Genomic DNA, 21,970 nt, shown 5'->3' with positions numbered 1-21,970 from the left:
GATGTTAGCTCAGGGCCAATCCTTGCCCTCCCCCCAAAAGTATTTGGGAAGGTCAAATTTAAATGGTAATTGTATATAAATGTGGCTGGGCAAAGTGAGTACCTATTTTGGTGCTTGGAAATTAGGTACTTAGTACTAAAATTATAAGAAAACCTCAACAGTTTGTGCATTGTTACATTTTTATTTAATATTTACCTTTTAATACTTAATTTCCCCAGTGTCAATTAAAACTTCATTTCCAGGGGGCCGGGCCGAGGCCGAGTGGTTAAGTTCTTGTGGGCCACTTCGGGGGCCCAGGGTTTCGCTGGTTCGGTATCCGGGGTGCCACCATGGCACCGCTCATCAGGCCATGCTGAGGCAGAGTCCCAGTGCCACAACTAGAAGGACCCACAACTAGAATATGCAACTATGTACTGGGGGGACTTGGGGAGAAAAAACAATTAAAAAAAAAAATGATTGGCAACAGTTGTTAGCTCAGGTGCCAATCTTTAAAAAAAAACAGCAAAAACAAAAACTTCATTTCCGAACGTGTCCAGCGAAAAGCAAGCATTCAGTGTCTCATTGAAATATTTCATTCAAGGGTGTGGAAGGAGACTAGCACTGCTAGGGCCAGTTGCACTTGATTCGTGGGCTGTATTTTGGGATTAATTAAAAAATAAGGATCTTGAGGTGACTGTTGCCTTCCTTTAACCCTTTTACCTAGCCTGTAGCCACATAGCGTCAGGATTGCACACCACCCTTTGCATATGTGATGACTGTCTTTTCTGAACCAAAACTTCAGACGTGACAGTTGGCCAGAGTGTTTTGAGCTGAGACTGTTCTTGAAAATCCAAGAAAAAGTCCCATGCTTACATCTTCCCCTTGGATTAGCACAGGACCGTAAATACTCACATTGGGTTTATAAATGTGGATCCTTTGATGTCCAGAGTCATCGCTGAGTTGAAAATAGTAAAAGACATTTGGGAAAGCTGCATTTTACGTCCGACTTGTTAGCCTCATGTAAATTGCTAAAATGACACAAAATGGAGAGGTGAGTTTTCAGATGAGAAAAAACCGACTGCTTCCTAGAACAGGTGGGTTTAGAGCACCAGGAAAGAAAATATGCTGGACTGGATTCTCAGTAGTGCACAGGAACTGGGGCAGGAAGTGGCTGTGGCTGAACCTCTGCCTGATAATAATCATAACATGATTAAATTTGACATTTAATGAGAGGAAGTAAAGGGAATAAAAGTGCACTGTGTGCAGCTTTACAATTTCAGAAACAGTAGGGGAAAGGCCGTTCAAAGTGTATCTACGGAAATCTTGAAGACGTGTAGGGGGCCCTCTTACTTGTTGCAAGACGAAAAGCACTTAGTAAGACACTGAGCAGAGAAAGGTCTGCCACAGAGAGCAAAAGCTTAGGAACGTTCTGTGGCACAACTGTTGGTCCTCTGTAGACCTGGGTTCATGTCTGACTTCTGTAGTCCACCGGTGGTGCATCTTTGGGCTCATTACGTAATCTTTTTGAGGTGCAGTTTTACTTAATCATAAAATGAAGAGCTCTATTTTGAAAGATTTTGAAAATTAAATGGGCTAATGTAGGTAAAGCACTTGACACATTGCCTGGCTCATTGGACTTGCTCAAAAAATGGTTGCAGCAATTATTTGACTAAGTTGAACAGGTGTATTTTTTCAAAATACAATGCTCAAATAGAGTAAGAAAGCCAGAAAACGGCAAACCAATAAAACCTTAAAAGGAGGCAGTAGCATGTTATATAGGTAACAGGCACAGTTGACTAAAGAATCGAATCACTGCAACCACATACAAAAGAAGGGAAAAGATGGGGAGAGAGCCTCACATTCTCACATTTTTTCCTGAGGAAACTAGGTCGAACTCATTAAACCAGATAGAGTAAATAAATGGGGTTTTACTATTCTCAGCGACAATAAAGAGACCACTGAAACTGGGTCTCTTGTACTGTGATTTAAGTATATCAAGGAAGGGAACTTATTTTCTCAAATCTCTTAACCACCTTCTTACTTATCCCTAAAACGTTTTTAACAGTGAAAAGCTGTTAAGTGTACAGTTGGACAGAAGGCTTTAATTGCAAGTAATCCTGGGAGATAGAGCCGTTTAATTTAACTACACAGATTTCCCAAGTGCTGATTCCGTGTATCCCATTACCTGCTATATATGTTTTGGTCACTGAACGTCTACATGTAGCATATGTTGAGAAATAAGCATATCTTCTCGTTCCCAAACCTGTTTCTTCTCTTGTATTCCCTATCCTAATGGATGGTTCTTCCAGTGTTCAAGTCAGGAATCGTGGAGCATCCTTACTCTTCTACTCCCCAAACCTTTTATGTTGTCGGTCACTACATCTGGTCATTCTCTCTACTGGTTGTCTGTGTTTTAGTCATGCCCTGTCCCAACACTCACCCCTGATTAAAAAAAATTCCTTGCCACTGACTTATTTCAGACCCTTGTCATTTCTTTCCTGGATTATTGTCGTTCATCTCCTTACTGTTACTTTAGTCTCATACTAGTCAGTTCTCCACACAGCTTCCTTTCGGAATTATTGTGCTGAAACACTAATGTAATCTTATCCGTAGTACCCGCATGGGATGGTTGATGAACGTTTGATCCGTCCATATTTCTTAAACTTAAGACAATACTAAATAACTTGCATAGCTATGCCTGAATTTTCTTTGTGGGAAAGATTCTAACTACGAATTAAATTTCTTTAATAGGTAAAGAGCTAGTTGGTTTCTTTCTTTCAAGTTAGCGTTGATAGTTTGTATTTTTTAAGGAATTTGTTGATTTAATCCAAGTTGTTAAATTCATTGGCATAAAATTGTTCACAATATTCTCTTGTTATGTTTTTAATGTCTATAAGATCTGTAGTGATGTCCCCTCTCATTCTTAGCTGTTAATTTGTGTATTTTCTCATTTTTTCCTGTTCAATCTGGCTAGAGCTTTGTCTGTTTTATTGATGTTATCAAAGAACCAGCTTTTGGTTTTCTTTGTTGGTTTTCTGTTCTCAGTTTTGTTGATTTCTATTCTTTGTTTTTTCCTTTCTGCTGTTTACTTTGCATGTTATTTGCTCTTGATTTGCTAGAATCTTGAAATGGAAATTTAACTCATTAATTTATTGTCTTCTCATATAAATGTTTAATGATACAAAATTCCCCTCAGTACTGCTTTGGCTGCATCCCACAAATTTTGATATGTTGTGTTTTCATTTTTATTCAGTTCAAAAACCCTTGATGATTTGTGATTTCTTCTTTGACCCCATTGGTTACTTAGAAGTATGTACATGAATTTCCAAATATTTGGGGGCTTTTCAGATACTGATCTCTGGGTTAATTTCCCTGTGGTCAGAGAGCATACATTGTGTGATTGTAGTCATTTAAAATTTGTTGGGACTTGTTTTATGTCCCAGAATATGGCCTGTCTTGGTAAATGATTCATTGTCCTTGAGAAGGGTGTTGGGTGGAGTGTTCTGTAAATGTCAGTCAGATCAAGTCGATGGATGGAATTGCTCAAGTCGTCTTTGTCCTTACTGATTTTATGTCTACTCGTTCTATCAGTTTTTGAGAGAAGGGTGTTGAAATCTCTGACTGTGGTTGTGGACTCGCCAGTTTCTCTTTGCAGATCTGTCAATTTGGCTTCATGTATTTTGAAGTTCTGTACTGGATGCATGTGTATGTGGGATGGTTATGGTCTGATGAGCTGCATCCCTTTGCTATTGTGAAATGGCCGTCTTTATATCTGGAATATGCTGTGCTATTGTGAAATGGCCCTCTTTATATCTGGGAATATGCTTTGCTCTGAAATCTGCTTCCTCAGTATTGCCACACCAGCCGTCTCTTGATAGTATTAGCGTGGTATATCTTTTCCTGTCCTTTTACTTTTTACCTGTTTGTGTGTTTATTTTTAAAGTGAATTTCTGGTAGTAGCATATAGTTGAGTCTTGCTTTTTTTAATCCAGTTTTCTAATCTCTGCTGTTTAATTTAGGCCATTTATATTTAATGTGATTGTTGATATTGTTGGATTTAAATCTCCCATCTTGCTATTTGTTTTTTATTTGTCCCGTCTGTTCTTTGTTCCTTTTTGCTTTTTGCCTTCTTTTGTATTATTTGAGTATTTTTTGTGGCTCTATTATGTCTTTTACAGGGTTGTTTATTATCCATAGCTCTTTTTTCTTTTCTTTGGTTTGTTTGTAGTGGCTATGTACATCTGTAACTTATCGCAGCCTGCTTTTGAGTAAAACACCACTTCACATATCAGTAAGAACCTTGTAACAGTATGCTTCCATTTACCCCTCTCAGCCTTTGGGCTGTTCTCATACATTTTTCATTCTAATTATGTTATAAATCACACAGTGTATTTTTAGCTTTTTAGTTTTAAATGGTGAGTTCTCTTTTTTCCCCCAACGTTCTTTCTTTTTCTTTGTTGAGGTAAGAGAAGTTTATAACATTATCTAAATTTCAGGTGTACATCATTGTTTTGATTTCTCTGTAGACTACATCATGTTCACCACCAAATGACTAATTACCTTCCAACACTGTACACTGTGCCCTGTCACCCCCTGGTCAGTGGTCAATGGTCAGTTCTCTTTTAAAGGGATTTGAAAATTATTTTTAGAACAGAAGGCTCTTAAATTTACCCACGTTTGCCATTTTCAAGGCTCTCCATTCCTTTGGAATTCCTTTTCCATCTGATACCATTTTCTCTCTGCCTGAGGACTTCCTTTAGCATTTATTGTAGTGCTGGGCTGCTGCTGAGGATTTCTTTCACCTTTTGCATATCTGAAAAAATTGTTTTTTCATGTTATTTTTGAAATATATTTTTGTTGGGTATAGAATTCTAGATTGACAGTCTTTTTCTTTCAGAACTTTAATGACATTTCTCCACTGTCTTCTCATCTGCATTTTCCCAGCATGAAATCTATGGTTATTCTTCTTTGTTTGTTTGTTTGTTTGGTGAGGAAGATTAGCCCTGAGCAAACATCTGTTGCCAGTCTTCCTCTCTTTTCTTGAGGAAGATTGTCCCTGAGCTAACATCTGTGCCAATCCTTCTCTGTTTTTTGTATGTGGGACTCCACCACACTATGGCTTGAAGAGCAGTGTGTAGGTCCACACCCAGCATCTGAATCTGCAAACCCTGGGCTGCCGAAGCAGAGCACGTGAAGTTAACCACTGCACCACTGGGCTGGCACCTGTTATCCTTATTTTTTATACCCACAGTATCTTTTTTCTCAGGTTAAGTTTTCTTTTTTGAGCTTGTAATACTTTATAACATTGTGAAATTTCAGTTGTACTTTATTTGTAAGTCACCATATATCTGTGCCCCTTTTCCCCTATGCCCACCCCCCAGCCCGTTTCCCCCTGATAACCACTAATCTGTTCTCTTTGTCCGTCTGTTTATCTTCCACATATGAGTGAAATCCTGCAGTGTTTGTCTTTCTGTCTCTGGCTTGTTTTCCTTAACATAATACTCTCAGGGTCCATCTGTGTTGTTGCAAATGGGACGATAATGTCCTTTTTTATGACTGAGTAGTACTCCATTGTATATATATACTACAACTTCTTTATCCATTCATCAGTCAGTGGGCACTTGGGTTGCTTCCATGTCTTGGCTATTGTGGATAATGCTGCAGTGAACACAGGGGTGCATAAGTCTCTTTGAATTGTTGGTTTCAAGTTCTTTGGATAAATACGCACTAGTGGGATAGCTGGGTCATAATGGTATTTCTATTTTTAATTTTTTGAGAAACTTCCATATTATTTTCCATAGTGGCTGTACCAGTTTGCATTCCCACTAGCGGTGTATGAGCGTTCCCTTTTTCTCCACACCCTCTCCAACATTTGTTACTTTTTGTCTTGGTAATTATAGCCATTCTCACTGGTGTAAGGTGATAAATCATTGTAGTTTTGATTTGCATTTCCCCAATGATTCATGTGCCTATTGGCCATCTGTATATCTTCCTCGGAAAAATGTCTGTTCATATCCTCTGCCCATTGTTTGATCCAGTTGTTTGTTTTTTTGTTGTTGAGTTGTACGAGTCCTTTTTGTTTTTGGAGATTAACCCCTTGTCAGATAGATGGTTTGCACATATTTCCTCCCATTTGGTGGATTGTCTTTTCATTTTGTTCTTGGTTTCCTTTGCCTTGCTGAAGCCCTTTAGTTTGATGTGGTCCTACTTGCTTATTTTTACTTTTGTTTCTCTTGCCTGTGTAGACATGATATTTGAAAAGATCCGTTTAAAACTGATGTTGAAGTGTGTACTGCCTATATTTTCTTCTAGGAGTTTTATGGTTTCACATCTTACCTTCAAATCTTTAACCCGTGTTGAGTTAACTTTCGTGTGTGGTGAAAGATAATGGTCTACTTTCATGCATGTGGCCGTCCAGCTTTCCCACCACCATTTGTTGAAGAGGCTGTCTTTTCCCCATTGAGAGAGTTCGGCATTCTTGTCAAAGATTATTTGACCATATATGTGAGAGTTTATTTCTGGACTCTTCTACTCCATTGGTCTATTTGTCTTTATGCCAGTACTACACTGTTTTGATGACTATAGCTTTATGGGATAGTATTTATTATAATATATTTTAAAATCAGAAAATGTGAGTCTTTCAACTTTGTTCTTCTTTTTCAAAATTATTTTGGCTATTTGGGGTCCCTCAAGATTCCATATGAATTCCCAGTTGGATTTTCCTATTTCTACAAAAAGTACCATTGGCATTTTGATAGAGAGCACGGTGAATCTGTAGGTAGCTTTGAGTAGTGTGGACATCTTAGTAATATTGAATTTTCTAGGCCATGAACACAGGATTTCTTTCCATTTGTATTTGTCTCCATTAATTTCGTTCAGCAGTGTTTTGTGTATAATAGCTATTTTAATATTCTTGCTCACTAATCCTAACAGCTTTGTCATCTCTGGGTCCATTTCTAGTAGCTCATTTTTCTCCTCACTGTGGGTCGTGTTTCTTTGCATGAGTTTGAATGCATGGTGCCAGGCATTGTGAATTTTGTTGTTGGGAGCTGGCTTTTCTTTGCATTCTTTTAAATATTTTGGGCTTTGTTCTGGAACACGGTTAAGTTAGTTGGAAACAGTTTAGTCTTTCAAGGCCTGCGTTTTAAGCTTTGTTAGGTGAGAGCCAAGCATCCCTTAGTTCAAGGCTGATTGAACCCACTAGTGGGGCAGTACCCTTCTGAATATTCTGGCTGTTGCCATTATTCCAGGGTTTCTCCACTCTGGCTGTGAGCTTGGGTAATTGTGCTGCCTGCCGCTTTCTGGCGGTTCTGTCCCTGGCTTCAGGTGGTTTCCCTGCACACGGGGATGTTCTGCCGCGCTCCAGAGCGCTCTGTGCCTCTCTGTCCTCTCTGGTGCTTTGCCCTGGGAACTCCAGGCGCAGTGGTGTCCCTGAACTCAAGTCTGCCTCCTCAGCTCGGGGGGAGACTGTCGGGCCTGGTTGCTCTCCTCACGCTGAGTCCGGGACGCTCTGCAGGCGGTGCGCTCCGGACACCATGGGCTCACTTGCTCCCTCTTTCAGGGGTGGCTGTCCTGTGCTGCCTGCTGCCCAGTGTCTGAAAATGTTTCACGTATTTTGTCCATTTTTTTTAGTTTTTAAGGTGGGAGGATTAATCTGGTCCATGATATTCCACCATGGCTGGAAGTTGAGCCCCCTGTATTTTAGGTTTTAAAGAAATAATATAAGTGGAAATACATAAAGTACCATTTTTAGTATTGTTTTAATCAAATCCCATGATTTTAGAACGTGTTAGTTTTGCATAGCCAGAAACAAAGTGTACCATGTGTTTTCACTGGATGAATGTGTCTGTGTTCATCTTCCTCACATTCCTGTTTCACCTGAAACAAATGTAAGGAATATATGATGAGTTAAAAGGCAAAAACTAATTGCATTTCCTTTTTTTAGAAACCAAATTCTCATTGACAAAAAATGTGTGAGTATGGAAAACATGACTAGATTTTTACTAAAGGAAATTCATGGGAAGTGTTTGTTTCTCTAATAATTTAGTTTTAGTGTAATAGTTTAGTTTTTATCATCGTTGGAAAATATTTGCAACCGTGACTAAAAATACTGCTATGATCCAAAAATGCCTTTTATATTTTGAGTGGTCAGTTTAACTTAACCTTGGAAGTAATAGGTTTTAAGGAATGGGCTTAAGATGTTGGAAGAGTAGCCTAAAAACCTGTCTTCCCATTGATCATAGGCGACTGGAACGGCCTTTTCCTTTTGATGGAGGTGGATTCTGTGAATTGGTAAAATCAGAACCTACGGCTAGTTTTCTTGTGCTTGCCCTGGGCTTCTCTTCCACGGCAGCCACACTAAAGGAGAAAATAAACTCAATTATAAGAGGAAGACTTTATGTATATTAGGTTGGTAATTTGTGTCTAGGAAATTAACATGAGAAAGGAGGTATTTTAAAACCGATCTAAAGCTTATTACAGTTATTTTCTTCTTTCTTTTGACGTAATTTCAGTCTTCAAAGCAAAGTTGCAAGAACAGTATAAAGAATTTCAATATAACTTCACCAAGATTAACCAGATGTTAACGTTTTACTGCATTTGCTTTATGCTTATTTTTGTCTACAAACGAATTGATATACATTACTTTTTTCCTGACTCGTTTGAGTCATGATACTCTTTTACCTCTTCATACCTCAGTTTTGTTTCCTAAAAACAGTCATTCTCCTCCATAGGCACAATGATCAAAATCAGGAGATGTACACTGATACAATGCTGTTATCTAGTCTGCAGATATTATTCACATTTTACCACTTGTCGCACTGCTGTCCATCATAGCGATAGGAAACCCCGGGTCGCGTACTGAGACTAGTGGCCGTGTCTCCAGTTTCCTTTAAGCTGGAACAGTTCTTGAGCCTGTGTCTAGTTCATGACGCTGACTTTTTTTTAAGTGTTGAGGCCAGTTATTCTGTGGAATGTTTCTTCAGTGTTAGTTTGGTTGATTTTTTCCCCTCAAAATTAGATTCAAGTTGTATACCACAGACATAATGTTGTGTTCTTTCCAGTGCGTTTTCTCAAGAAGCAAATGCTGCGATGTCTCCTGTTGCTGGTGGTGGTGACTTTGATCATTTAGTTAAGGTGGCATCTGGCAGCTTTCTCCACGGTAAAGTCACCGTCTTCCTCTTCATAACTACTAAGTACGTTGTGGACAGAGACTTTGATTATGTGAATATCTGATCACTCTCAGACTTACCCATTAACTTTAATATCTATTGATGATTCTTGCACAGATCAGTTATCAAGGTGGTTGCTTAAAAGTTCCCATCACAAGAAAAGCTCTAACCGTATGAAGTGATGGATGTTAACTTATTGTGGTATTTTGCAATATATACATATATCAAAGCATTATTTTGTACAATTGGAACTTACTGATGTTGTATGTCAGTTATATCCCAGTAGAACAGGGGCAAAAAGATAGTTGCCAAATGGTGATTTTTTTTTTTTTCCAATTCTCTATTTTCTTCTATGTTTATTAGCTGGCTTCCTGCCATAAAGAAAACCATCTTTCTCTTATTCATTCATTCATGCATTCATATCAGTATAGACCCTTTGATCTTATTTTATCCTTTTGTCAATGTCCATATCATTCTTTAAGCACTTTCTTGATTTCTGACCCGAAAAGATGTTCCGGGATCACCTTGTGCTGCGTCTGTGCCAGCCCTGGGACCAGCCATTTCTGCAAGAAGCTTTTGTTTCTTTTACTATAGAATGATCTTTAGAGGTTGGGTTGCTAGATGTGCTTATTGCTACTGGGGAATTATTGCTTCTAGGCCGTCGCAGTGGACGTAGCTAAGTGTATTGTGTACGTATGGGGGTGTGTGTATGTGTGTGAGATACACCTTTATTTTCAGAAAAACTATGGAGTTAACTATCGTCACAGCTGCCAAAGATAAAAGAGTGAATATATTCTTAGGCTACGTGACCAAGTGATCATGTTCCTCTTAGTAAAGGTTATAAGTCCATTGTGTTTTGCATTTCAGACAAATAGATTATTTTCCTGACCAACTAGATTCTGTGAATTATTTAGATCTTATCTTAACCTGGATGATGAGAGGCCCGCAAATCATGTTACGTGAAGAACAGTTGAAGGAGCTAGGGACGTTTAGTCTGGAAAAAGAAGGATTAACAACAGCATATACTTACTATTTAATTTGAAGGCAGAGGATACGGTGAATTTATTCTGCGCTCCTTTGGAGTAGGTGACAAATACAGGTGAGTGGAACTTAGGAGACATAAAGTTGTCTCTGCAGGAGGAGAATTTGGAGGCCAGCTCCCTGCTAATGGGATGAGCTACCTTGAAAACCTCAAACTCAGTTATTACTTCTCTTCACTCAGAGGGAGAGTTTGACTATTTTTATGTGATTAATTTGTGCCGTGGGAAGTTGGAACTACTTGGAAGATGTCTGAGTGCTTTGTTTAGTGGCTCGGTTGATTGTCTCACAAGATGCCTCATGAGGATTGGGTTCTCTTCTAAATAAGTGTAAGAAATAATGTGTTGATAGTCTCCTCTTGGATATTTATGAGGCACAGAAACATATTAAGGGCTCCGGGAAGCCCTCCAGTAGGGAAGCTTCTTGGACGTTTTCTGAGGTAGTTTAGGGTGTGGGTTAGGCCGCAGACGCAGTCTACGTGTAGAGTAGTCGTCTACATGTCATGACGTTTAAACCGAGATGTGTGAAGGGATCACTGAGGGGCGGAGCGAAGTTAGAGAAGAGGTCCAAGGACTGAACTCAGGGGGAAGAGGAGAACCAGCAACCACACTGAGGAGGAGTAGCCAGCAAGTTAGGAGCAAACCTGAGAGAGTGGTTTCCTGGAAGCTGAGGGAGCAGAGTTGGAGGAAGAGGGAACACAGTCAGCTGTGTCGTGTACTGCTGGAAGGGTGAGTAAGTTGAGCAGCCGAGACCTGACCATTGGGTTCTGCAGCTGGAATCATTGGGGTCCTTAAAGAGAGCTTCCGGGGGAGGGTGGGCGGTAAAGGTGACTGCATTGAAGAGAGGAGGTGGAGGAGCTGGGGGAGGGAGCACAGTTCTGCTGTGGAGGGGAGAGGAGAAATGCAGTGCTTGCTTTTGTTGAGCGCCTGCTCTGTGTCCCACGTTGTTGGAGAGGTTGGGCGGCAGTGGAAGGAGTGAGCCGCGCGTCGCTGAGCTCGTGCCTGTCTTAAGTGGCAGGTGTAGCATGTTTGTAAAGTACGTGTCTCTGTGCTCTGGATTTGAATGGGCTAGAAATCGCAGTATTGGCTTCCTATTTGTGGAAAATTCCCTCAGATTAGCAGACTGGTGTAAGCGTCGTGCCTGTTAAATTGTGTTGCGTTCCTGAATTTCTCCGCAGTTTGGGCCAGTTGGGTTGGCAGTCAGTAGTAATATGGAGCCAAGCCCCCAGAATTCGTTTTTATTGACCCTGAATTCATGATCTGGACATACTGATAGTGGTGTTACATAACCTGGGGAGATTTGGTGACCAGTCCTAAGTCCATCATTTAAAACATGACTTAGTTTCCACTTGTGCGCTTGTCCCCTAGGAATTATTCTAGTGCATTTAAAGCCGTATGTCCTAATTTAAGTTGGCCGCGTGACCCTAGGAGAAGACGATCCGGGGCCCACAATGTGGTTTTCATTTCTGCTTTACCGTTAACCCTCCGTCTACCTTCTTAGAACTCACTCCCAGCCCAGGCTGCAGGCCCAGTTACAGCTGATTCCCGTTAGTCCTGGACGTGGTGTCTGATAAGGGGGCGGCAAATGCTGAATTAGTGAACGCTGAAGCCGAGCTCCCGGGCTCACCTCCTGGGAGCCACTCGTCACGTTTTCATAAACCGATCAATACGTATGTTTTATACGTTTTTCTGTTTAAAGGCACTTCATTTTTTATTTATTGTTGATTTATTAACATTGAACTTATGGCCAACAGGCTTATAGCTCATATGTGAACAAAAGTTATCGAACACACATTTTCTCCATAAGGCACATTGCAGCCTTGTCTTATAGTTAGGGACATCAGACAGCACTTCAGCACTACTTTTGTGGGCCATTTTAAACAAAGAAATCAACAACAAAAAGCAAAAAAGGCAAAAAGTGGCACTAAATAGACCACACACAGGGCACTTGTTTACAGTGTGGGAGCTGTCTTAAGAACACAGAGCATCACTTCGTTCAACCTCAGCTGGAAACGTGCACATCAGGCAACTCACATTTCTTGCTACTCTCTGCATGTCTGCAAATGACCAAGAAAGTACTGTGAGTATTGATTTTGAGCTTAAATAAATTTTAGCCAGCAGGCAAACTTGCAAATAACAGAACCTGCAAATAATGAGTATCGACTCTAAAGCATTAGGTAAGAGGCGGCTGCCCAATGTTAAATGAATGTTTTTGAGTAGATTTACATAACTGAATCATACTTATGAATATTAGGATTCCAGTGTACTGATGGTATAACTGGAAATTGAAATTTAAAACTTGGTTCAAGTTGTATTTTTTTTTAAAAGATTGCCGCCTGAGCTAACATCTGTTGCCAATCTTCTTTTTTTTTTTTCCTCCTTCTTCTCCCCAAAGCCCCCCAGTACATAGTTGTGTATTCTAGTTGTGGGTCCTTCTGGTTGTGCTTTGTGGGACGCCGCCTCAGCGTGGCCTGACGAGCGGTGCCGTGTCCACGCCTGGGATCCGAACTGACGAAACCCTGGGCTGCCAAAGTGAAGCGTGTGAACTTGGCCATGGGGCCAGCCCCCAAGTTGTAATTTTTATCAAAGTTCGACCGATACATATTTTAAGAGTACAGTTCTGGTACTAATTCCAATAGGTGTTTTTTCCACACTGCCGAGCAATTCGCCAACACCAGCTGGGTGTCCTACGATGTAACTCAGTTCTGACGCTGTCTTCCTGGACATAGCATCGCGTCCCGCAGGTTAAAGGCTGGGTCCCACAAGACTGCCCACCACCCGCTCACGTGCTCTTCACGAGTCCCGGATCGGCACCTGTGCTGCTGACTGACCTGTAGGTGGGAGGTCCCCACGTCCCCCTCCTTGGGCTTGATTAGTGTGCTGGCACGGCTCACAGAAGCAGAGAAACAGCTCCTTTACTAGACCACCTGTTTGTTATAAAGGATGTAACTCAGGAAGAGCCAGATGGAAGCGATGCAGGGGACCAGGTGTGTGGGACGGGGCCTGGAGCTCCAAGCTGTCTGAGCTGCTCTCCCCACAGCCCCACTCGTGCACCAGCCCGGAAGCCTGCCAACTCCATCCTCGTGGCTTTTGAGGGAGGCTTCCTTACATGGGCACGATTGCTTAAATCATGGCCGTGGGAGCCTGAACTCAGTCTCCAGCCCCTCTTTCCTTCAGGAAGTTGGGGGGCGGGGACGGGACTGAAAGTTTAGTCTAGTCCCACCTCGACTCCAACTTCCAAGGCTGCCTGAGTCACAGTCCTTGAACCTTCTGTTGACTTTTCTACTGTAAGTTAGGTCGATATTCTCCTCTCTCCGCTGTTATCCTCTGCTTTCTCAGATCTGCTAGGCCAGTTTCTAGTCGCCTGTCTTCTCTCCAGCTTCATTTTGTTGGCTTTCTCTCTGTTCTCCCGTCCTCGTGTGTGCCTTTGCTGGAGTTTCAGTTACGTATGGTAAGGCCTGTGTTTAGTCTACCGTTTTTTTCTGGTAGTTTGAAATATTTAAATCTTAAACTGCCCTGTAAGTAATTAAGTCATTTGAACACCATTGCTTATGCGTTCTCACAGTTCAATTTCCTTTGATAGTCTGGGTCTAGAAGAAGACAGAGTAACTTGTCAAATAGGTCAGAACAAGGAGACGGTTATCTTAGACAGAGGAAATATTACCGTGTCTAGAAGGCCAGGAGGAAGGTGTGTGGGAAATTTGGGAAGCCACATGGTTAGACTGTGGGATACGTGTATGGGTGGCAGGTTGGGGAGGCGCAGGTAAGAGCTGGTGTGTGGAAGAAGGTGGAGATTGTGGACGCTGCTGGTTGTGGAGGCGGTAAATCTGTGATCAGGTTGTAAACGGAGGGTCTTCCGTATGCTGTGCTAAGTGAACTCTTTTCTTAGGCAGTGGGGATTTATTAGAGATTTTTAAGTGGGAAAGAAACTTGATGAGGTCAGAATGGTGAAAGTGAAGAAATGATGAGAGACTGTTGGAGTAGGTCTGGTGGTGGATGACGTGGGCTTGTGCCAGGTCTGTGAGCGTGGGGCGGGGGGAGGGTTATGTGAGAGATGTTTGGAGTGTGACAAATAGACTGTTACTTCATCCCTTCCTCTTTATTGAGTGGCTTCTGGGTGCCGGGCATAGAATTGGCGTTAGTGGGAATGGAAATGGGAAAGAGACAGCGATGCTAGGACTCCTAGCTCGAGTAGCACATTGAGTAGAGAGTAAAAGAGGAGTAGATTTGAGGGAGGAAAATGCGTTTTAGTTTTTGTCTTGTTGGAGGTAGTTGTAACGGGTCCACGGAAGAGCTTCATCTGTGGCCCTGTATTTTCTGCTTAGTATTTGGAACTTATAAAAAGAACTGAAACTGGGTGTCTTCTCTTTACTTCCTTCTGTTAGAAATAACAGAAGGAGAAGTGCAGCTGTCGTTAGTTTAGACTGCTGTCTTAGAATATTTAGATTTTACTTTTCAGTTGAGTCAGTAACTTAAAAGATTGTGTTTAGTACATAAAAAATAAATGTTAAAAAAAAGTAAATCTAGGGATTTATGAGTGAAAATGAAGATCACAGAATTTTTCTTGACTAAAACCAAATGAAAGAAGGGAAAAGTGAGTGAGGGAAGGAGAGGGCCAAAGAAGAGGTGTGTGCATCCTTGTGCTGGATACTTCAAAAAGTGGAGGCCAAGGGAAGAATGAGAGGATAGCGGGCACGTAGGACAAGGCTTGTAGTTCCAGCCCCGTCTCCCAGAAGCCAGACTAGGGGCGGGCGAGGCCTCCAAGACCGTAAGCATTCTCGCCAACACTCTCCGGGGGAGATCTGAGTGCTGAGTAGCAAGCAGTCAAGGAGGAATCCTTGAGAAGCCCCTCCATCCTAGTGCTGAGCCTCCCAGAGGCAGGGAGCATTGCCCTTTGAACCATACTCTGATTAAGGGCAGGAGCCAAAGCCCAGAAGGCAGGATAGCCCTCTGACCGGGGCATGGATCCTGGGGCAGGACTCTTAGTGACATTTCCGGAGTGGCTCTTCTCAGTCCAAACTTAGCTCTCACCTTCCCCATTTCCCAGATCTTCAGGTTATAGAGAAATAGATGAAAAGCAGTATCCAGTTCTCAAACTGAAGTTTGTGCGTGTTGCTTGCACATGTGTGCAAGGAAATAAAAATGGTCCCACCTGAGGTGAGAAGGGTGTTGCTCCTGTCGAGGAGAACCCACTGGGTAGCACAGTAGGTGGGAGCTCAGCACAGCACCCCCGTGCTAACCAAGATCAAGATTTAAAAACAAAAGGCATGGCAACTCTACAGCTATGCCACAGGAGAAGAATACAGGAAAGAAAAGACCGTGAAGCGACCACACTACGTGAGGATAACTTGCATCCTTGGAACAGAGGCTCCAACAAATGGAGCAGAAAAAGCATTGAGAGATATAATGCAGACGAGAAGTTCTGAATAAAAAGTACATTTGCAGGTTGAAGGCACTAAACACCAGGGAAAAATTTATGAAATGATTAAAATTGACTGTACCCTAGTAGTCCTAACTTCAGAAAGGAGAGAATTATCTTGGCATCCCGGCCAAAAAGAGAACATGACTTACATAAGGGGGAAAAGTCTCGCTGGCTGTGAACTTCTCAGTTCCAGTCAGTTCCAAAAGACAGTAGAACACTGCTTACAAAGTTTTGGTGGGAAAAAAGTGTGAACCGAAAGTTTTATCCCCAGCAGTATCAGTTAGATTTGGTTTGGCTGCTGCTAACAGTGGCTAAAACTGTAAGGATTTATAGTCTTGGGTACAAGAAGTGTGGAGGCAGGCGGTCCAGAGCTGGTATGGTGGCTTCACCAGTCAACCCAGGTTCCTCCCTGTCTACGAGTACGCCTGGCTTCTGTTCTCAGGACCAGCATCCATGGTGGCTGCTGGAGCTCCAGCCATTGTAACAGCACACCAGGGGGCAGGAGATGGGAAGGGGGAAGCACAAAAGGGCTTTCTCCAACTGTCCGATTCTTCAAAAGGGCCCAACTGTAAGTTCCCCACAACACTTGTGTTTGTGTCTGGACCAGAACATGGTCCAGCTACACCAGCTGCAAGAAGGGTTAGGAAACACCTTTGTTTTGGGCAACAGCATGCCCAGCAAAATTTTTGCAAAAGGAAAAGGACGGTGGAATAATGAGAATCAATTAGCAATCTCTAGTAACATCTCCTCCTCTACTTTTTTTTTTTTTTTTTTTTTTTTGCTGAGGGAGGTTTGCCCTAAGCTAACATCTGTTGCCATTTTTCCTCTGTTTTATACGTGGGATGCCTGCCACAGCGTGGCTGCCAGCAAGTGGTGTGGGTCTGCACGCGGGGACCAAATGCCGGGCCACCGAAGCAGAATGTGCTGAACTTAACCACTAGGCCATGCGGCCAGCCCCTCGTATTCTCTTCTTTATCAACCATTTCTTCTTCTCGTTCTGCTCTGACTTCCGTCTCCTCCACTCCTTTGAAATGGCTCCTCCCAAGGTCATTTCTAACCTGTGTTTGGTTAAATCCAGTGATCTCTTAGCAGCCCACTCAGTCTTTCGTGAGACCCTCCTCTCTTGGATTCTGTGACATCACACTCACCTGCTGTCTTTCTCCTCGTTTTCTCTTCTGGCCTCTCTAATTCCACTTCCTTTGAATAGTAGCAGAGGGTTGGGCCCTTGTCTTGTCTAGTTGTACTCCTCTTAGGTGATATAGCTCAGTCACTTGATTTTATTGAGGTGATCTATGAGAGGCTCACATCTTAATTACGCATGCATTGGGTCAGTTTTGACAAATGCATAGACCTGCATAACCCCCCTCTGATTTTAAATATGGACTGTGTGTCTGGCTCCCAGACTCGTGTCTGCATCCCGCATCTGCATCTTGAGCTTCAGTCTCATGTGTCTAACGACCTGTTTGACTTCTTTATTTCTCTGTCTAGTACATATTCTCACCTTAACAGGTCTATTTTTGTATTTACTCTCATAAATCTTTTTTTTTAATGTGGGTCCATCTCAGAAAATGGTTCAAGCCAAAAACCTGGATTCCCTTCCTTAATCCCTCCCCTCACCTGCCCCATGCTAGCCCATTCTCAGATCTTGTTGGTTTTACCTGTAAATACAACTCAAAACTGCCCACTTATTGCCATCTCTGCTGCTTACACCTGAACCTGATGTGCTGTCATTTTCTGCATAAGACTAAGACTTCCTTTCTTTTTTTGTGAGGAAGATTGGCCCTGAGCTAACACCTGTGCTCATCTTCCTCTATTTTATGTGGGATGCTGCCATAGCATGGCTTGATGAGTGGTGCTAGGTCTGCACCCAGGATCCGAACCTGTGAATCCTGGGGCTGCTGCAGTGGAGTGCGCTGAACTTAACCACTAGGTCACCAGGGCTGGCCCAAGTCTTTCTTAATTCACCTCACTGCTTCCACTCTGAGCTCCTGCGTCTGTCCATTCTCTACACAGCTCTCAGAGTGGCCTTTGCATCACTGCTCTGCTGGAATCACTTCAGTGACTTCCTGCCTTTTTAGTAAAGTTATTTCCTATGGGCCCTATGGCCCTGCCTCCCTTTCATACTTTATGTTAATCACTGTCACCTGTGTCCGTCACGCTAGCTTCCTTTCTGTTTCTTAAAGATGCTAAGCTCCTTCCCGCCTCCAGGTCTTTGCGTCTACTGCTCCCTCTGCTCAGCCCCCCTCACTTCTTGTTGTAGCTGGCCCTTCTCATCCTTCAGCTCTCGAATCACATGTCATCTTGGAGGGGTCCTCTTTGGCCATTCTGTCCCAAAGCACCCCACCCCGTCCCAGTGACGTCTCCCTGTTTATTTCTTTCATGGCACTTCCTCGACACAAACTTACCTTGTTTGTTGTGCATTTTCTATCTTTTCTGTTTGCAGTGTAAGTTTCATCAAAGCAGGCATCTTGTTTTTTGGGTTTTTTTCTTCAGTTGAAGATTGACCCTGAGCTAACATCTGTTGCCAGTCTTCCTCTTTTTTTTTCTCCCCAAAGCCCCAGTACATAGTCGTACATCTTAGTTGTAAGTCATTCTAGTTCTTCTGTGTGGGATGCCGCCACAGCATGGCCTGATGAACAGTGCCTAGATCCATGCCTGGGATCCAAACCGGTGAGCCCCAGGCTGCCGAAGAGGAGTGTGCGAACTTGACCACTCGGCCACGGGGCAGCCCTGGGACCTTGTTTCTTGTTCCCTGTTGTATCCTCACTGCCTGGAATACTGCAATATTAGTAAGTGTTCTATAAATAAATATTTTCTTAAATAATCAGATACTGGCTGAAACATCTCTGAAGTAATGTTTTTCAAATTTTACTCATAGTATTTGGATGAGGCTTAGTTAGCAGTTTTTAATCTGTAAGTAAAATCATTTTGAACATCTGTTAAACCTTTAATCCATTGAAATATCACTTGGTGCGTTATTATTTTGGTGGGGAGTACCTGGAACGCTTACTTAGTGAATGTTTCTACCAGAGGCCGGTAATAGCATATCCATATTTGAGTGGAACCGGATTGGTTGATGGTAAAAAATACTTGAGAGTAAATGATGAAGTTAAGCCATTTAAATGAATCGTGTTTCATTGTTGGTTTTCCCAGGCAGCACAACAAATAAAACAGGAAGCATTTGCCCAATACACTGTCAATTAGGTATTTAAAGGACCTTTTAAATATTTTTTTAAAAAGCCCAAAAGAATGCTCAAGGACTGGTCACGATTTTGTAGATATGTGCTGAAGTTTAGAAACCCTGAAATTTGAAAAGCTGCTTTAAAGGACGTACGGGGTGTGCTGGTTGTACCCATGGGAGGTGCTGCAGAGGGCTCCGTGGGTAGTGTTAGGATTATAACTCCAGGGATGCTTTTAGATTTCATGATGGCCCAAAATGTTTTTATAGATACAGGTTTAGAGAGAAGTTGCTTGCCTATAATTTTTCTTCTCTTAGGTTAGGTGTTATCCTTGAGCCTAAAATACGCAGTCTCTGCCTTGGTTTCATGAAGGAAAATAAAAATTATAAATATTCCTTTTTTGAACTGGTGTAATACAAAGTGGGTACCTCTGTTTATTGGACCTCATTTTGCGTTTCATTTTTCTATCCTAAGATTGAAAACAACTTTGAACATATAGCGTGTGCTATTTATTCTTCACGACATTTCCATGAAATAACACCCTCATTCCAGAGGAAGAATTAAAAACTTTCCAAGAAATTGTCGCCATTTATAGATCACGATTCGAAGGGTTTCTTCTGCCCATACCAGTTGCCTCTGCAGAGTCATACTTTTTTCCTAACTTCAACGTCAGTATGAAGAATTCGTTTTGAACCTTAACATTTGTTACGTTTCTAAGGGCAGAACAGCTTTGTCCCCAGTGTCTGAAGTCTGGAAAAGCTGTGGAGGAGGCAGCTGAGTTGTTTTTAACTTTAGTATTTAGGAATGGGGTTAGACCACACTTGGCAGGTGTGGCTTAACTCTTTTTCATTGTACTTTTTAGGTCGGCAAATAGTTTATCTGTTGGTTGAGTGACATGTCAGTAAATAAACCAGCCATGTTTATTCTACTTCACAATGTTTTTGACCTTTTCTTGTTAGGAATGAGTGTGTTTCTGTGTTTCTGCGCGTGTTGGGGTCGTGCAGGGTTGGACGGAAGCATTCTCAACACTGGTCCTTTAATTCATTCATTTGTGATGGTGCTTTGGTAGGCAACTTTTAAATTTGATCTGTCAACATCGTGTTTAATTATACAAGAAGCTAAGGGGAATTCAGAGATAGTAAAGACATGGGACCGCTCTCAAAGAACGTACAGATAGGAAGGGGGCACTGACAGACAAGTACACGAAAGTCCGTACAACGCAGTATATTAAGTGTAATGGGACACACGACAGAATTAGTGCAGGAGTTTGGGAGAAACTAGTAGAGAAAGTGGAACGTAGGAGGCCTTGAAATCCCCCTTGTTTTGGAGAGAGAAGTGCTAATTTTGACACAGAGGTACAGAAGTGTAGGAGATGTAATGTGGGTGAAACGTAGGAAATATGAGTTGATGCTGAGCAGTACTGTTCGTTGAGTAGGGTAGCGTGAGGATTTAGAGGCTCTAAATTCAGTTCTACAGGATAGGGGGCTGAATACAGTCCACAGGATAGGGGTCTGAATACAGTCCACAGGATAGGGCTCTGAATACAGTCCACAGGATAGGGGTCTGAATACAGTCCACAGGATAGGGGTCTGAATACAGTCCAAGGATAGGGCTCTGAATACAGTCCACAGGATAGGGCTCTGAATACAGTCCACAGGATAGGGCTCTGAATACAGTCCACAGGATAGGGCTCTGAATACAGTCCACAGGATAGGGGGTCTGAATACAGTCCACAGGATAGGGCTCTGAATACAGTCCACAGGATAGGGGTCTGAATACAGTCCACAGGATAGGGGTCTGAATACAGTCCAAGGATAGGGCTCTGAATACAGTCCACAGGATAGGGGTCTGAATACAGTCCACAGGATAGGGGTCTGAATACAGTCCAAGGATAGGGCTCTGAATACAGTCCACAGGATAGGGCTCTGAATACAGTCCACAGGATAGGGCTCTGAATACAGTCCACAGGATAGGGCTCTGAATACAGTCCACAGGATAGGGCTCTGAATACAGTCCACAGGATAGGGGTCTGAATACAGTCCACAGGATAGGGGGTCTGAATACAGTCCACAGGATAGGGGGTCTGAATACAGTCCACAGGATAGGGCTCTGAATACAGTCCACAGGATAGGGCTCTGAATACAGTCCAAGGATAGGGCTCTGAATACAGTCCACAGGATAGGGGATCTGAATACAGTCCACAGGATAGGGGTCTGAATACAGTCCAAGGATAGGGCTCTGAATACAGTCCACAGGATAGGGCTCTGAATACAGTCCACAGGATAGGGGATCTGAATACAGTCCACAGGATAGGGGTCTGAATACAGTCCACAGGATAGGGGTCTGAATACAGTCCACAGGATAGGGGTCTGAATACAGTCCACAGGATAGGGGTCTGAATACAGTCCACAGGATAGGGGGTCTGAATACAGTCCACAGGATAGGGGTCTGAATACAGTCCACAGGATAGGGGTCTGAATACAGTCCACAGGATAGGGGGTCTGAATACAGTCCACAGGATAGGGGGTCTGAATACAGTCCACAGGATAGGGCTCTGAATACAGTCCACAGGATAGGGGTCTGAATACAGTCCAAGGATAGGGCTCTGAATACAGTCCACAGGATAGGGGATCTGAATACAGTCCACAGGATAGGGGTCTGAATACAGTCCACAGGATAGGGGTCTGAATACAGTCCACAGGATAGGGGTCTGAATACAGTCCACAGGATAGGGGGTCTGAATACAGTCCACAGGATAGGGGGTCTGAATACAGTCCACAGGATAGGGGTCTGAATACAGTCCACAGGATAGGGGTCTGAATACAGTCCACAGGATAGGGGGTCTGAATACAGTCCACAGGATAGGGGTCTGAATACAGTCCACAGGATAGGGCTCTGAATACAGTCCACAGGATAGGGGTCTGAATACAGTCCACAGGATAGGGGTCTGAATACAGTCCACAGGATAGGGGGTCTGAATACAGTCCACAGGATAGGGGTCTGAATACAGTCCACAGGATAGGGGTCTGAATACAGTCCACAGGATAGGGCTCTGAATACAGTCCACAGGATAGGGGGTCTGAATACAGTCCACAGGATAGGGGTCTGAATACAGTCCAAGGATAGGGCTCTGAATACAGTCCACAGGATAGGGGGTCTGAATACAGTCCACAGGATAGGGGT

General features: G+C 42.7%; 1 protein-coding gene across 6 annotated transcripts in view; it reads left to right on the top strand.

The window, feature by feature from the left end:
- The window catches only part of PHTF2 (putative homeodomain transcription factor 2), a 120,467-nt gene that overhangs the window by 3,104 nt on the left and 95,393 nt on the right, over positions 1-21,970 (top strand). Inside the window, exon 1 of one of the 6 annotated variants that reach the window (XM_070264231.1) lies at positions 10,743-10,915. The exons of 3 other annotated variants lie outside the window; for them this stretch is intronic. The gene's annotated coding sequence lies outside the window, so the exon portion shown is untranslated. Of the gene's footprint in view, positions 1-10,742; positions 10,916-17,604; positions 18,398-21,970 lie in introns of those variants that run through there. 2 more of the 6 variants (XM_070264237.1, XM_070264232.1) reach the window with 2 other exon arrangements.

Source organism: Equus caballus, chromosome 4 (assembly GCF_041296265.1).
Source record: "Equus caballus isolate H_3958 breed thoroughbred chromosome 4, TB-T2T, whole genome shotgun sequence".
Lineage (NCBI taxonomy): Eukaryota > Metazoa > Chordata > Mammalia > Perissodactyla > Equidae > Equus > Equus caballus.
This window is presented reverse-complemented; position numbering and strand designations above follow the sequence as displayed.